Raw genomic sequence first — 19220 nt, forward strand, 5'->3', positions numbered from 1 at the left:
CTGGCCGGAATCGAACCTGTAACCTCGAGCATAGAAGGCCAGCACTATACCAAGTACGCTACTGAGGCCACAAAGGCATTTTGGTTGATCATTTTTATTTTGTATGTTGTTCTTAATTTGCATATTAATAACGTATTAAATTGGGGGGAAAAACATTAAAAAATAACTCCCAAACTAAGCTCAGCACGCTTTACTTCATATCAATATAGCAATTTCTAAACAGTAGCAGGTATCTTAAAGAGATTATATTTTGCCTATTTTCATTCCATTATGTATTATGAAAAAAGATTTTAGGAAAATTCTGCAGATAAAGATAAACCCATATCATCCCTTTAGAGCAGTAGTGTCAGAGCTGTAAGCTCCAAAACCAGTTGTGGAGTAGATCGGAGCTTGAACTTGCTTATGTCTGTGGAAACACCGGAGCACGCAACCAGTCTAGTGGAGCGCTCTGCTCCATTTAGTCTGTCTGACAACGCTGCTTTAGAACAAGGGCCTCTTACCTCCTGGTAGGTAGCTCAGAAAATTTCACAGGGTGAGCCAATCCCAATGAACTTTACTTACTTTTAAAACCATTTATATGCTTACTCCTTCATGTTTTTTCCTATAAAGTACATTTACTTCTACTACTGGGTTCAAAAAGTTTCCAGAATTTTACTACCATTTTTCATATTAATATATAACAAGGGATATTATACATTTGTTTTGTTGGTAACATTCATGATGTCATTTCCTTAAAGTTTGTTGATAATGGCGATTGTTGGTTTTGAGTTGTAGGCAATTGTTTATCATAGTGTTTTGTTTGTTCGTCGCATTTTGTAATTATGTCCACAGAGCAACGTACAAACATCAAGTTCTGTGTTTTGTTACACAAAACTCCTGCAGAGACATTAAGATTGTTGGAAGAAGCATATGGCGAAGCAGCAATGAAAAAAACTCAAGTGTATGCCTGGCATAAACACTTTTCTGGTGGCTGTGATAGCATCAAAGATGACGTATGCAGCAGCCGACCAACAACTGCAACAAATGAAGCAATCGCTCAGCGTGTGCGTAATGTTGTGAGGGACGACCGACGTAAAACCATAAAAGAGATAGCAGCAGAGGTCGAAATATCAGTCGGAAGTGTACACAATGTTCTTCACAAGCATCTCAACATGCATTACGTGTCTCAGAAGTTAGTTCCGAAAATGTTGTCGGCAGAACAGAAAGAAACAAGAATGACTCTTGCTGGGGGCATGATCAGTATGGCTGATGAAGATGGTGATTTCTTAAACAAAATTATTGCTGGTGATGAAACTTGGTGCTACTTGTACGACCCAGTCCCTAAACGACAGTCATCTGAGTGGAAATCGAAAACATCTCCTTGGAAGCAAAAATTTCCTAGGCACACTTCCAAAGGCAAAGTTATGTTGGAAGTTTTCTTCGACTCTCAGGGTCTCATCCACCATGAGTTCATTCCAGAAGGTCGTACTGTAACGAAAGAATTGTACGTAGAAATCCTCAGTCACCTCCGGGACGCAGTGAGAAGGAAATGTCCAGAAAAGTGGGTAGAAAACAACTGATTCCTTATGCATGACAATGCACCTGCTCATCGCGCAATTATTGTATAGAATTTTCTTGCCAGGCACAACATAACTGCTTTGGATCACCCACCATACTCTCCTGATCTCTCACCACCTGATTACTTTCTGTTTCCCCGTCTGAAAAGTCATCTGAAAGGACAGAGATTCAATGCTGAAGAGGTTATCGCAAACGCAACGAGAGCACTAAGACGGGTTTCACAAAATGGCTTCCATGCCTGCTTCCAGGAACTCTACACGCGTTGGCAAAAGTGTGTTGTTGCGGAAGGCAACTATTTTGAAGGGGATGCTGTAGAATAGTGTTTAAGGTACGTTGTTTCTATGATACTAGCAAATTCCGGGAACTTTTTGAACCTAGTATGTATATACTCATATCTATACCCCATATCTAGGTGCTTATACCTCTACACCTACATCTATTCACTTGAAACTTTGTGTTTATACACTTGTATACACACTTTCATCGATATTTTTAACATGTTTCTATTATACTTGAAGTGTTCTATACTTATTTTAATATTTTCTAGTATTATTTCCCTCCATCTCACTCTGTCTCTTGCATTTTTCATTCAATTTGACTCCAGCACTGTCTTGAATTCTTGCCACTATCTGTCTCTCATGAATCCTCTGCTTCTGTTGCCCATTCTCTGGTCCCAAGTCATCGTGGCGTAAGACAATCAGTCCTGTTTCATTCTGACCACATGCCCTTCCCAGCACCTTTTGAGATGTGCTCTGGTGACTGCATATTTCATGCCACTTCTGTTTCTCAGCTCTTCTTTCTGGATCCTGTCAGCAGTCCTGAAGTCCAGTATCTCTCTCTCCATCTTGTGCTGGCACACCTGCATCAAGCTAGTTTATCACCTTGAAAATACCCATGTCTGGCTTCTATTATAGTACAGTAGTGTTGGAATGTAACATTTCAAACCTTGACCTGATGTTGATGGCTATGTCCATAAATATAAGCTGAAGACTCCAGAATTTATTCCAGGCAAGTCCTATTCACCTTTGGATCTCCTTGCCCCTACTTCTTGACATACTTATTGCTTGATTAAGATATAGTGTATATATTTCAAGCAATATTAAATAGTCCTGTCGTCAACTAGTACTGGTGTTTTAAAGGAATTGATCATAATTTTGATTTTGTCAGACTGATTTCCAAACCTACTTCTTTACTTCTAGTGCTTAATTTTGTTAACATTCTTTAAAGTTCTGTCAACGAGCTGGCAAATATCACTACGTCTTCTGCAAATTGTAGATTGGAGAGTCTTCTACCATTTATGTTGATTCCATAACTTTATTCCTTTCAGTTCTGTTCTCTAAACACCATCTCGAGGACACATGTGAATACTTTCGGGGAAGTAGGGTCTCTTTGTCTTATATTTCTTTTCGTCTTGGAGATTATTCCTTCTAGTTCTGACCTCACGTGTTGTTTTTCAAATATATCTTCCCTATGAGTCTTACATATTTTGTTTATACTCCTACTGCTTTCGACTCCAATACACTGATGTGCTCTATCAAATCGAATGCTTTGATGAAATCTATAGATGTCATTCATATAATCAGGTTGACTTCTTGGGCTTTTTCAGTTACAGTAAAATCCCTCGTAACCGGCAATACCAAAACAACAGGACTTTCGGCTGGACACAAAAAAAAAAGTTTAAATTGCCACATTGCCACAGTCTGGGCCGTCAGGTTTGCCACATTAGGAAGTTCGCACAAACTTTCGTTTTCAGTGAATATTCGAACCTAAAATTAGTGTATTATTTGTGCTGCCCGATGTGTTTTAATAAGGAAAATCCACGCAGTTTAGTAATGTTTAGGCCAACAATGTTGTCACATTAGGAAGTTCGCACAAACTTTCATTTTCAGTAAATATTCGAACCTAAAATTAGTGTATTATTTGTGTTGTGCAATGTGTTTTAATAAGGAAAATTCACACAGTTTTTATGTTTATTTAGTTATGTTCGGGTCGTCAGTGTTGCCACATCAGGAAGTTTGTACGAACTTTCATTTTAAGTGAATATTCGAACCTAAAATTAGTGTATTATTTGTGTTGTATGATATGTTTTAATAAGGAAAATCCACACAGTTGTTATGTATATTCAGTTATGAGCAAGTAATAGAGAAATAATCTTCACATGGCTGCAGTTTCAACATTTGGCACCATGAAATACAAACTTTTTTTTTTTTGTATATACTGTATTTATTCAATTATCCGGCAAAATCTCCTATCCGGAACTAGCCTGGTCCCTTTGGTGCCGGTTAAGAGAGATTATACTTACCGTACTTGATTAACTGCTTGTAAGTAGTCTAGAGTGCTGTAGTTTGTACGAAATCCTGCTTGTTCCGGCAACTGATTCTCTCATCCACTACTTTGGTGAACTGATTTGTCAAGGTTTCCATGAATAGTTTGTATAGGTTCGATAGTATTTATTGGTCTGTAATTATTTAAGTCTTCTCGATTTTCTTTCTTGTGTAGAAGAATGACGGAGTTTGTGCCATTGTAAAGGTAAATTCTGCAGATAGCAAAAATATATTCTTACTACAAAAAAGAGCAACTGGAATCAAAGTTGAAACAAATCCTAGAAAATTATGTAGACCATTTTTTTAATTAGAAATTCTGACCTTAACAAATCAATACATATATTCCTTAGAAAACTCACTCTTATGCAAAAGAAAATTTTCCAACTAATTCAGTTATATGTAGTACATTATCCAGTCTTAATTTATGGTAGTGAAGCATGGACACTTAAAAAAATAGATGAAGGACGATTGACATATGCTGAAATGTGTTTTATAAGACAGACAGCGGGATGTACACTTCTAGACCATCAAAGAAATGAAGACATCCTCCAGGGCTGGAAGTTGAACCAATTTTGCAGTACATTCATAGTTACGGAACTCAATGGAAATATCATGTGGATAGAATGAACAACCTTACATTTCCCAAATTAATCTTATCATATACACCAAGAGGTCATCTACTTCCTGGAAGACCTAAAAGGAGATGGCTAGAAACCATAATGGCCCAATACTTACAAGTCAATGATGATAGTATAAATACCCATAGAAAGAATGATTTTCATACCCCTTATCATATTTATCATTCGATCAAGAGGCTTTACGGACGTTCAATTCCTTCCCGTGCTTAAGTGCTGGAGTGGGATGCCGTAAACACAGATAAGAGCAAGACCCAGGGGCGGACAAAGTGAATTATTTTCACACGCCTAGACTTGAATGGAGCAGTATATACCGCACGCACTGGAGATAAGCGAGCGTTGGGCGTCACTTTACTCCTGTGTTTATGAAAACTTGTGATAAAGCTAGCCCAGCTATGCGCTATTAGACGAAACATCGCATGTTTTGTCTCCTGGCCTTGCTTGTCTCTGCTAGGTCCCGTCTCACAGTCAGCTGGTTAGTTCACGCGCATACTATTTATTTTCTTTATTTGATATTTTCAATACTTTCTTTTCAACGGTGCACCAGTAAAAAATATGTTTATTTGTACTTTCAATGCGGAATCTAACCATATAATTTAAAAATATTTTTTCGTGGGCAAAGGCGTCTTAATGAAGAAAAATCTAAATTCCTCCATTTCCATAAAAAGTAAGAAAAACTGTTTACATGTCAATATAAACTTTAATTTCTCAGCATCAAAATAAACCATGATTTTGATCATTGGGTGAAAGGGTTTCGGAGCCACAACAGTTTAAAGTTGTTAATTTTGTGAAAATACGATAAATTTAAATATTTTTAATTTAAACACTATTAAGTTCTGATGCCTCAAACTTTGCACAAAGCATTGTCAACGGACAGAAAAAGTTTCATTGTATTTAAAAAATGCAAGGTCAATTTTCTCTATATTTCGGTCGATTTGAGATGGAATAGCCCATACATTAAATTTGAACACTATTTATTTAGGCCTACAGGACTTTCTTCAATTGAATACCTCTTTAATAACTGTACTTGAATTTTTTGTTATGTAGCCCTATACATCTGTCAATTCAGTTTACGTATTTGGAAATTAGAAGTTTATCACATTAGTATATACACTGAACTTTTGTAAACTTTGTGTTTACAGCACATGTTTATGAATCATTTGTTTTTAATTTGTTGTTTGTATTTCTTTATGTTGGTGTGCTTGTAATTGGGGATAACTCCCTGTAAGGACCCTCAATAAAGAAATAATAAATTAATTTATACATAGTAAATAATCTAGATATTTGCACTTACGGTAGTCTGTAATATGTGTAATAATTTTAATCGTTCTTCCCCCTCGATATATCTGTATGTTTGTTCATGATATGTTGAATAATGTCGCTGTATGCTGTTTTTCTTACTAATCGTTATGTTGTCCACATATTAAGCACTGTATTATCTCCTTCCTGTTCCTTGCATAGGAACTGCAGTGCTCATTCGAACTGGAACTTGTTATACGATCTCTTCGCTGGGTGCATGATTAATGCCAACTGTACACTGCACAACCCTCACTGAAGCACGTATTCGTAGCTGGTGCGCTCTGCGTGCTCCAGTAGCGCAAGCGTTCTTGTAGCGCATATACGCTCTGATTGACAACACTACTTTACATGGCTTTAAAAAGTACAGTAGAACCCTGAATATCTGTCATTCTATTAACCGATTGGTGGATTATCTGACTGTCTTTCTCTAGCTCTTTTTTTATTGCAGAAAATAAATGAAGTGCTGTACATTATGTTAGTTCATATTTGTTCTGCAGAGGGTTATTAATTACAAGCCTTTACCCTTACACAGTATGTAGTAGGAATGCTTTCGTTACTGGCAACAGGAACAGTTACTTGTGGGAGGGTGTACTTTTTCCTCAACTTGTAAAATAGTTACTACATGCTTTTAAAGAAATTATCCCAAAAACTTTCAACCCATGTACCATTTAGACCTTATCCTTACTATTCGAGTAGCCATACTGTGTACTTCTATACAAAATGCCTTCCATGAGTGTCAAAAGAAAAGTGTTGTGCTAATTATCGAGAAAAAAAAAAACATCGAGATGTTTGAGGAAGACACTATGGCTCATTTTGCATCAGAATACGAGACTGGCGTTACAACTGTGCACTATTAAAAAAAAAAAACACAAAACAAAAAACAAGAATAAAATTGTACAAAGTACAAGTACGTAAATCTACAACATGAGACTTCTACTTTTCCTATCTTTCTGCAGACAACCATCACCCTTGGTCCTTAAAATCCGTCATTGACGATACTTAAATCACTGAAGTTCTGATTCATTACCTAGCATGTTAAACACAACACCACGGAGGAAATTACGAAATTGTAGTTTAATTTATGAAAATCTTTTATTCACAAATTATCCTATTTTTTCGATTAACTGTTCTCTATCTCCTTTATTACCACAAATAATAGAGGTTCTACTGTATTCAATAGACTTCATAATCAAAACATTGTATTATTTAAGACCAAACTAAAAAATTAGGCCATACTTAATTTCTCACATCTATTTTGTCGAATTCTTGACATTTCATAGTAATGCATAAATAAGAATGTACTAATTCGCTGTATATGTCTCATACATTATTAATTACATTCTATATGAAGAGTCCATGGAAGAAATATGCTAAGTAATTTTTCTTACATTTTACAGAGGAGCATTTCTTAACTTTAATACTCTCAAGACATCATTAATTTACATCTCATTTACTTTAAACTACGATGTTACAAACCAGATTTTTTGTCATTCTGATTTTCTAAAAAGATGGTTCACTTTATGAGCTAGCAGGTGAGATCAAAAAACAAAAATAAACAAAAAATGACTTAGCTTGTTCTGTATTTCTTATGTTAAACATAAATATCAATGTAATAGTGATTATGAATTTCTTTGTTCACCTTCCATAGATGATACAAACAATTGGGGAGTTAAGGGTTCATGTGTTTCGAAGTCTAATTTGACCCCAGCAACAAAATGTACAAAATTAATCGAAATACTGTTACAAAAATAGGCACAGTAAATTAAAAAAGACGTCTACAGAATGAAAGGGCGCAATTGAAACATTTCAGCTTTATGAAGATGAGAAATTTAAGTTTATGGAGGAAGAATTGAATGATGTTACAAAAACATTTATTAATAGTCAATTAAGAAATGTTAACAAGGCATCCACTGTTGTGCGATGGTGTGTACAAGACAAGGTGTTTGCCTTATCAATTTATAAATGTAGTCCACGTTTCTATAAATATTTGTCCACTCATTTCTGTTCCATCTCTTAGACTCCTCAAGTCACTGTTGTCCCAGGTACCATTTGATGCGGGGCTTAATACTGCTTTATTAAGGGTTATAGAGACAGAAGTAAAAAACATGCATGAAAATGATAAATATCGTGCATTACTCTTTGATGAAATGCCCCTAGGTTGTGGTTTGTATTACGAGTCAAACAAACAAATAATTTGCGGTTATGAGATTTAGCCCATCTAGGACATTCACCTGTAGCTGCTAATCATGCATTAGTTTTTATATTATTTCAATGTACCGAAGTACATATGATATTTCCATGCAGATATTCTGCGTCATCATACGATGGAAGAGTAATGGAACGGAGAAAAATTCTCTCCGGCGCCGGGATTTGAACCCGGGTTTTCAGCTTTACGTGCTGATGCTTTATCCACTAAGCCACACCGGATACAACCCCGACGCCGAACAGAATCGTCTCTGATTGAGTTCCAACTCTTGGGTTCCCTCTAGTGGCCGCCCTTTGCACTACGTCATAGATGTCTATGAACATCGGACCGAAGTCCACACATGTGCTCAGGTGCACTCGTTATGAGTGACTAGTTGGCCGGGATCCGACGGAATAAGCGCCGTCTTAAATCACTTCGTGGTTTACGCATATCATATATTATTTCAATGTACCGAAGTACATATGATATTTCCATGCAGATATTCTGCGTCATCATACGATGGAAGAGTAATGGAACGGAGAAAAATTCTCTCCGGCGCCGGGATTTGAACCCGGGTTTTCAGCTTTACGTGCTGATGCTTTATCCACTAAGCCACACCGGATACAACCCCGACGCCGAACAGAATCGTCTCTGATTGAGTTCCAACTCTTGGGTTCCCTCTAGTGGCCGCCCTTTGCACTACGTCATAGATGTCTATGAACATCGGACCGAAGTCCACACATGTGCTCAGGTGCACTCGTTATGAGTGACTAGTTGGCCGGGATCCGACGGAATAAGCGCCGTCTTAAATCACTTCGTGATTTACGCATATCATATATTATTTCAATGTACCGAAGTACATACGATATTTCCATGCAGATATTCTGCGTCATCATACGATGGAAGAGTAATGGAACGGAGAAAAATTCTCTCCGGCGCCGGGATTTGAACCCGGGTTTTCAGCTTTACGTGCTGATGCTTTATCCACTAAGCCACACCGGATACAACCCCGACGCCGAACAGAATCGTCTCTTAGTGGATAAAGCATCAGCACGTAAAGCTGAAAACCCGGGTTCAAATCCCGGCGCCGGAGAGAATTTTTCTCCGTTCCATTACTCTTCCATCGTATGATGAAGCAGAATATCTGCATGGAAATATCATATGTACTTCGGTATATTGAAATAATATATGATATGCGTAAATCACGAAGTGATTTAAGACGGCGCTTATTCCGTCGGATCCCGGCCAACTAGTCACTCATAACGAGTGCACCTGAGCACATGTGTGGACTTCGGTCCGATGTTCATAGACATCTATGACGTAGTGCAAAGGGCGGCCACTAGAGGGAACCCAAGAGTTGGAACTCAATCAGAGACGATTCTGTTCGGCGTCGGGGTTGTATCCGGTGTGGCTTAGTGGATAAAGCATCAGCACGTAAAGCTGAAAACCCGGGTTCAAATCCCGGCGCCGGAGAGAATTTTTCTCCGTTCCATTACTCTTCCATCGTATTAGTTTTTATGCTAAAAGGTACTTGCAGAATGTGGAAACAAGTGATTGCTTATTATTTTGCTGCAGGTACTGCTACAAGTGTTGACTTGAAAGCACTAAATGTTCATATCATAGGTGAAAATAAAAAAATGAGGTTGAATGTAATTTATACAGTCTGTAATCAAAACAGAACAAATCAGAAAGCTCTGAGAGAACTGTGTCAAACAAATTTGAATAATCCCAGTTCATTTCATTTTGTTGTGGATAGTAACCCTAATGCTACTATTTTTGATGTGCCACATTTCCTAAAGAAGGATCACCTTCAAATTTATAGAGATGGATCTCTAAACCCTAATGATGGGACATCAGAAGCAGGGTATTATATTCCAAAATATCAAAAACGTTACTTCATCCCATGTTCATCCTCTCCAGTCTCGACACTGAACTGCTAGTTATTGATGCTGCTCTTTAGTGTGTTACTAAAAATTTCTGAAAAATCTATCTGCATACTTACCGACTCCAAGGGGTTACATTTAATATAATTAAATATGTACCAAACCTATATGCACATAGAATTATTCCAATTCAGAAACAACTAAGTAAACTAAAAAAAACTCCAAAAGAAAGTAACATTTCAATGGATACCTAGTCACTGTAGTATACCCGGAAACGAGAAAGTCGATAATAATGCAAAACAGGCAACATATTTGCAACCAAGATCTCTTCAAGTAATATCTCTATCCAGTGCCTTTGCTTCAGTAAAGTCTCATTTTATGAACCTATGGATCAACAATTGGCTCTCTTCTGACAAAGGAAAAATTTTACAGTTCATACAAAAGAAACTAAATGACCTGGAAATGTATAAAAACTTGCCCAGACATGTTCAAACATTTCTAACAAGAGCCAGAACAGGTCACATTGTCACACAATTGAACCTACACCGTTTTCACCTTTCTGATAATCCTATTTGTTTGTGGTGTAATAATTATGATGAAGATCTGGAACACATTCTTCTATACTGTCCATCCATAAACCACAAAAGAAGTAATTTAAAATCATCAGTACCAGTTGCAGAAGACACAGCTCTGTAGTATATATTGACTACACCCCAACTCTGGCTACTAGCAACAGGCATCTATAATGAACACTGATCAAAATACCCCTCATTTCTCATGAAAAACAAAAACTGAATAGATGACAGTGGACTATAGTGGACTTAATGTATCCAGCCGTTTGCTGATAACATAAAGAAGATTGATTGATTTCCTAAAGAATACTAGGAATGCATTAATAGAACATAAAATTCAATTTGAGAATCACAAGGAAGCTAAATTTCAGTACATTAATATATTTTTCAGTTTAGATGGAAAAAAAAAAAAGGTTCAGAACCTTACCGAAACTAAAGAAACAGCATTTTAACTTTTCTGATTCCTACGTGAAAATGAAAGTAAAGGTTGCCGCTGCACAGCAGCAGCAATTGAAACATATGTTGTTACTCATGTATTACCTACCATCTGAAGCCATACACATAGCCGAATTTGTCAAAAAGGTAGATAACCTCTTTGATTTGCTTGACAGTAGTGAACAATATCCAAGGGATGGGAAAATATTTAGGTATGCCATGTCTGAAAATTCCCCACCTATAGAAATGTGGTACAATATGTTGAAGGAGACATCATTGGAAGGTGATAGATTTGAAAACAGGAAAAGATAAGACTCAAATGTTCAGTTCCATGAAAAGTTGGCAATTAACAATAAAATCCGTTATTTTCTTATGGAGTAGATTGAAGTAAGTTGGATTTAAGTTTCTAAATATAAAAGCATTGAACCAAGATGCATTAGAGAATTTATTCTGTTGCATAAGACAATTTGTAGCAGCATTAAACATAATGTGTTGTAAATAACATGACTTTGCCATTCAAATCTATGAGTGTGTGAAGATATTGTACTCCACTTAACAATTTGTACCAGTTTTTGGAAAGCAGGGATGCTGATGAGAAATATTCAGGTGATAATGAAATGAACTGGTCTAATGAAAATGTAAGTCATTTTATCCCTAATTCTTATTCAGATGATGAAAATGAGTGTGCAGATGATACTCAAGCATTAGTTTATGTACCAGGGTACATATTGAAAAACATAAATGTAAAACATAACTGTGACACGTGTCAAACCAGTCTTTTCTCGCCTACTGTAACTGAAAATCACTTGTTTACATCATTTGAAGAGAATAGTCAATTCTATCCTCGTCTGTCATATGCTAGAGAAAATGTAATGATGTTCTTAAAAACTGTACATGAGCAATTGTATAACTTCTTACATAGCCATGGTCATAAGACAAAGTTACATGATCATTTTAAAAATGTATTCTGTAAGCCAGATATTTCATTTTGTGGCAAACATACACAGAGGAGTTACTTTTAAGTAAAGTCATACCATTCCTCATATACAAATACGTGGGAGAGAGAGAAAAGAATTGTGCAAACGAAAGTTGAGTACAGGTCATAGTAAGAAAGTCAAGAAATTCAAATCAATGTAGCAAAAGTAACTGGGTACACTGATTGGTTTTCAATTAATAATGTGATATGTGAGATCATTAAAACTTTGTGTTTCCTGACGTAAATACATCTATGTTTTTGGAAAAAATTGTGTTACTTTCTTTCCTACCAGTGAATTTATTCCTTTATCTATATGGGATTTGGGGGAATATTGTATATGTGCATCTTCAGTAAGGAGTGAAAGAATTAAGACAAGAAAATGGTATAAATGTATGGCATCTGTAAACTAAGAAGAAATTATATTGGTAGATCTAGTTTAGGTGAATTACAGAGTATGAAACTACAGTAGTTGGTTTATGTATGTAACTAGTGGGGTAAGTGCATTATTATCGCTCTTTAATGATACAAGAGCGATAATAATGCACATACCACTATAGAAGTTTCAGAATAAGAAAGCATATGGCCTAAGCTAATTGAGTGCTAGCAGCAGTACAACGTTGTCACACGGTGCACGAAATGTGGAAGACAGAGACAACAGATAAGGACAGAAAATATCAGCTGCAGCAAGCAGTCGGTTCAAGATCTGTTCCTTTATTGCGTGTAATGTAAGTAATCTTTATTCCAATTTTTATTACTTCTTCACTTCACAGATCAGTAAATCTTGGCATCACTAACTTGCAAAATAAACTGACATATGTAGAAATTTACTCGTATTTTGCTAATGTTTGAGAAAGAATGTCTTAATTCTGTCTCAGACTTCCTTGTACAGCAAAGCTGAATTTATTATTGTTTATTTCTCCAGAGGAACGATGAGGTACAGTTTGTTTGTAGGGGCAGCCTACGGATCTAGCAATAATAAAACGTAAACATATGAAGGGTACACGGGAAAAACGAACAATGTCACATTTCCATTAAAGGTGAGACAGTGATCTATTTCAGTATATTACTGCAAAATTTATTGATGTTTCTACTTTAAATGAAGGAAATGATAATTGTATGCGTGGTTTTAATTCTCCTTTACCACTTTTGGTAAAAATAACACTGAAGTTTGTAGTAATATAGTGAATTAGATAATGACATCACCTTTAACAGCATTGTGACATTGTTCGTTTATCCCGTGTACCCTTCATATATGTAGATACGTAATTTAGTATTGATATTGAGGTTGAAAAGTATTTTATTTTTCCTCTGTTAAATGAAGCCTATATAATTCAATTTAATTCTCTAGCTTATACATACGTAGGGGTCCAGGGTTCTATATTCTGGTTACGAATCTGGCTATAATGCAATGTAATCATGATGTATGTTCATATACAATTCAGTACTCATACTGAAACTGTAGATTATTTTATTTTTCTCTGTTAAACTAAGTCTATCTAATTTTATTTTATTATCTAATTTTTACATATCTAGAGGTCCAGGGTTCCATATTCTGGCTAAGAATCCGGCTATAAGAATATAAGCATATCTGTTCATATGTAGGCCTAATTTAGTACTCCTATTGAAATTGAAGATTACTTTCTTTTACTTTGTTAAATCAAGCCTATCTAATTTAATTTAATCCTCAAGCTTATACCTACCTAGAGGTCCAGGGTTCTATGTTCTATCACTCTGGCTTGTGGCAATATAAACCTACGAGTGAAGGTAGTTATACAGAAGTGAATATGAAAACTGCAACCCAATAATATTATTAATAAATTGAAGGTAAAATTGTATATTAGAAAAAACGTATAGTGTAATATATATAACGAAAGGTTTTTAAAATAGAAATTGAGTTTTGGAATTATAAAATCTCCTGGTTCCTAGCATGCCTATATTTATTTTAAAAGTGAAATGTGATTAAATTGCTTCATCTTATAAAGTTTTCTAATGCTCTTAAGGAAGAATGTTGTTAACACTCTTCGTGTAATTCATGGAAAAAGAGGCAGGAGTGTTTATGTTTACAATATCCAAGTGTCTCGTATGTTTATGCAATATTTCGTCTTATTAGATTAGAAATTAGAAAAGCCCTTACATCCTTAGCAGGCAAGGGCCTCCTACCATCGGTAGGGCAGCTCTACTTTTGCTCACTGTTTTGTGTTCTACTATTACTTATTCTAAATCTAAAATTATGTCTTTCCACTTTTCTCTGCCTCTCGCAATACGCTTTCACTGCGATCCTATCACGTCAACGAAGTCCTGTGCCCATCTCCTTCTTGGTCTTCCCCTTCCTCGGGTCCCAGACTGTAGAGGCGTATGCCCATCTGTTGGCAGGTAGTCTGGCTACATGTCCTCCCATTTCCATTTTAATCTTTCCGTCTTATGCCATGTATAATATCCTAATGAAAAGCGAAAACCATACCTAAGATTATTCTCAGCTTTCTTCTTTGTTCCACGTTCTATTATAATGGCACTACTAATATATTTCAAATATCGTACGACAAAGTAATACACAGTTCTGAAAATTGTATAAATAATTAACACGTTTGTCTTGCGTTATTTTTCAGGAGAGGTAAATTCAAGTATACCACCTATTTTAATTGTCTCTTTGTCCTATCCGAGAATATGAGATAACGTATGCACTTCTAAATCACACGCCTCTGCAGTCAGATTCTTTGTTTGTGAAAAACTGATATGCACTGCATCATAAGCTAGTCCTTTAGAAAAATTATATACAGAAAATATCATACGCCTCATTTGTGAGTGTAAAACTATCCTTTTGCTTATAACAGATGAAACACCAGAGCCAAATAGTAATCCCTTCAAGAGACATTGTTACAGTAAGTTACACATCACACAAGAGAAAACAGTCGACATCTGAATTTGAAGAAGAAAAAAAAATATATATATATATCTATCATCGTTTACAGGGAGAGACTTCAGAGCAAAATATGTTATATGCTGTAGGTTGGATATCTCTGTTTGGTCTTAAAGCGATAACACGCGATCTAGTTGACATATAATTACCATTCTTGTACTGTTGATTTCAGTATGTGCAGCTATATCGAATGGCACAGCTTAAAATTCATTCCTAGCCATAAGTATTGTATGCGCAAGGAAAAAACTAACATGCAATACTTCAGCGAGACTTCGCAACGATTTAACTAGGCAACACCGCTTCACTGTCACTGGCTAGTCGACATAGACTGGCCTGAACTAGCTCTGGCTTATATGCCTTCTTATTCTGAAAGCGCTCTAATTGCATACAATATTTCATCCACGATCTTTTAATAATTTTATGATATACCAATTTAATTGATATAGGCCTAGCTGCAAGTCACAAATATTAATTCTTTTGCTAAAAAGAGTCATTTTGAACAAAGCTTTCCTTCAGATATTGAAGCAGCTTCAACTGTTATTTCATTCCTTTTACCAGACAAATGTAGAATTAAATATGAATTTGCGTATGTGTGTGTGTGTTTTGTTTTTCAGTAAATTGAGAATTAATTACCGCACATTACCTCATTACCATAGTGAAATAAATAAGTGTGGATAAGTAAGCATTACAGAAAGATGTGCAGCTGTGTGCAGACCTTAAGTCTAAGGCTTAACCTAAATTCCAGAGTTATTGAATGATCCTGGATAAAATTATATATACATTAAGAATTCGTCATCAATATTAGCATGCTGATATTTTCGTATCTATATATATAATTTGAAATGGCAATGAAAATTACGGAAAAACAGCTGAATGGAAGCTTTTCAGTACTCAGACTGAAACTGTAGATTATTTTATTTTTCTCTGTTAAACTACTGTTAAGTCTATCTAATTTTATTTTATTACCTAATTTTTACATATCTAGAGGTCCAGGGTTCCATATTCTGGCTAAGAATCCGGCTATAAGAATATAAGCATATCTGTTCATACGTAGGCCTAATTCAGTACGGTACTCCTATTGAAATTGAAGCTTACTTTCTTTTACTTTGTTAAATCAAGCCTATCATTTTGAAGCTTGGCATCCAAGGAATTTCAGACAAATAGTAACTTTCAGTGAAGCGTTAGTTTAACTACATAATTTTCCTATTTTCCAAAATCCATCTTTCGTCAGTTTTAGAGTTCAAATTCAATTGGTTACTACAAACTTCAAGACTTACTAAAAATAATTTACAAGTCTGATTCTGTTGTGTGTAATTTTCTGAGTACAACTGTGTATTGGACATTAAAATCTACAAAATGTGAGGTGGTTTAATGACATTATTACCATTAGAAATGAAATATTATTACAGTTAATGCCATGATGTGAATATTTTTCATTAATTATACATATTAATGCTATATTGATGATACGAAAGTGAAACATTTTGGGGTTGTATAAGTAGATGTAGAGAATATCTTAAATTAGATCTTCATTTCCATAATTTATTGATTGATGGTTTATATATATATATATATATATATATATATATATATATATATATATATATATATCTACAAAACTTGCGTAAGATAATAATATTGTTATTAAAAATCAAATATTTTTATAGTTATTAATCAAGTGGGATTGGGCCTTTTCATATACTTAATGGTGGTGTGGTGTAGATATTTATATGCGTCATTCCCTTCAGTATTGGCTCGAGACATTGCAAAAATTACAGTTCCTAAGAAAAGACCAAAAGGTATTACTTACTGATAAAATAAGAGGCCTACAAAATGTTGCAGTCTCCCGATCATTTCAGCAAGATCTCTTAGCAGGATACAATGATTTTACCCTCTACACTTCAAGCTCTCCATACAGCAGCTATATCAAGATGCTATGTCTATTGTTGGAAAACATAGCAAATCTGACTTTTTTTTTTTTTTTTTTTTTTTTTTAACTTTCGCCTACAATCCACAATGGTCTGAAATAACTATTGCTTTCTTCCTACATGAAAAACCCACTGATCGTCCTGACATTGTTGCTTGCGTTTTCGTGTTGAAACTCAAAAACTGAAAGTGGATAGGTTCAAGAAAAAGTATTTAGCATAAAAAAACATTCAGCAGGAGTATGTTTCAATATTATGGAAGCAAATAACTTTCAAAATGTCTGGTATTCTTCATTGAAAATAAATCTGAAAAAATTTTTATGAACGTCTAATGGACTTCGTTTGCAGCATTTGGCTGCACAAGCTGCTAGTCTTGTTACGAGTATGCAACTTCTCGTGAAATCAAGTATAAATAAAACTAGTTTTGATCAACAATAGAACCACCGATTTTGCACTAAATATATTCAAATGTTACGCTTCATTTCCTGACCACTGAGAGCATCAGTCATCCTATGCTTCCCTATTGTAATAAGCCAGTGGCGGTTCGTGCCGGATAAATCAGGTGAAGGTCAATAGAATTCTAGGTAATTTCCTGGAATTGTTATATAGCCGTGACGTCGTGAATGCTTTTGTAACCTATACGATGGCCATATTGAATTAATGTAATATATTCACCATTTTTTTAAGTTTTATGAAAACAGCATATAAAATAAACAAATTTTCAATATTTTCGGAAGCTACGTCCCCTTAACCCCGAAGAATTCACTGTCCCAACAGAACTTCCACACAATACATACCACAACATAATAAAACAACCACAAGTCCACATGATATAAAAACGACAAAATCTAACACATTTTATACAACACATCAAATTAAAAGAGTACACAAAAAACACGAGTATTACCCATAACAAAATTCAAAATCACAATCATAATCGTAAACTGTATTCATATTTTAAATCAACTTTGGAACATGCAACTTCCAATATAAGCTTACCTATCCAGTAAAATCAAGTAGCTATGATTAAATCAAAGCAGTATTCTGTTGAACAGAATACTTAGACTTAAACGGAAAAGAAAGGGGCATTAGTAATTTCATCTCTTACAAGTTCATTGATGCATTCAGAAATACAATCAATTATTTCATTTTGAATCGTTTTAGATTTCCCAGAAAAAACAGGCCTAATTTTTTCATAGTGATTTCTAATTTTCAGAGGGCCAATGAAATGAGAGCCAATAATTCTTTGAAATTCCCCCTATTCTGTGACGAAATACTCTCATCATGACCACAAAAAGCCAACTCCTGCTTGCTTAGAAACAATACCCTATCGATTGCGGTGTGCATTACCAGTCTATTTAAACGTACATTTTCATTAAATTGACTTACGCATAACCTAGAACTTTCCTTTAGTGCATCCACAATGTGTTCATGTTCTTCTGCAGTGCCTTTAATTGCAAAATACATTTAATGTGTTCAGCTGAATCTGCATGACTGTGAAGACCGCGATTGACATTTTTGAAATCGCAAAATCCAGTTGAATTCCAAGCGAGTTTCTTGTTCCCCAGAAAAAGACAAGGCCAACAATACAACTTCTCGTTATAGTGACTCCCACATAACCAGTTGTAATCGGCATACCATGAATCTTGAAACTAAATATTGTATGACCAACCACCACTTTTCACTTTTTTCATAGTTATATTAATGTGAGGTGTTGTTCTGCGGTATTTTAAAAGATCTTGCTTATCTTCTGCACACCAACGAGAGACCAGTGTCTCCAAAAGATTACACACTAAATCGTTTAATAGATTCATGTTTTCATCGCATTAATACACTTAGTAACACCTTCACACTTCGCTGCACTTGTCACAACAAAGAATACGTAGGCCTATAGACTAAAAGCGAAATCGTTGGTCAGCACGGGTCAAATGTATACAACATAGTTTCAAATGTTATGCCAACTTTCTTTATTACAGGGTACTCAAATTATTTCAAAATCTATACAAAACATAATATTCAAGAGGTACTAACGTTAAAAAATACCAAAATATATATGTTATATACTAAATTTAAACAATATTTAACTTCTTTACAGAATATTTTATGTTTTCTTATTTAGTTGCAAAATATTACAGTTTGCCACCCTATGTTTGGACGAGAGAGAGATTCTGTCTTTCAAGAACAGAGAAAGGAGATAAATGCCTGCTCCCCAGACCTTTCTAATAGCCTCGCAAAAAGGGCCAGTAATTCATAGTAAGCAACTCGTTGCCATGGCAACCAGGTGTGTGTACTGAAGGCAAAAAGGAAAGTCTCATTCGGACCTTCAGCTGGTCTGCTAGCCACGTGGCCTGACTGGTGAGGGATTCATGTGAAGTACTGCAGTGAACATTAACTGAGCAGATTAAGCCGAACAAGATATTAAAAAGTAGAGCAAAATATGGTTTAGTGAAGAATTCATTTTATTTTAATTTATTGATAAAATATATTTTATTAAAGCACGAAAAAAGGGGTG

The 19220-nt window shown here is 35.3% G+C and overlaps 1 protein-coding gene across 4 annotated transcripts in view; it reads right to left on the bottom strand.

Annotated features, from left to right (window-relative positions):
* The window catches only part of Mps1 (Monopolar spindle 1), a 239916-nt gene that overhangs the window by 146867 nt on the left and 73829 nt on the right, over positions 1–19220 (bottom strand). The window lies entirely within an intron of this gene.

Source organism: Periplaneta americana, chromosome 11, assembly GCF_040183065.1.
Source record: "Periplaneta americana isolate PAMFEO1 chromosome 11, P.americana_PAMFEO1_priV1, whole genome shotgun sequence".
NCBI lineage: Eukaryota > Metazoa > Arthropoda > Insecta > Blattodea > Blattidae > Periplaneta > Periplaneta americana.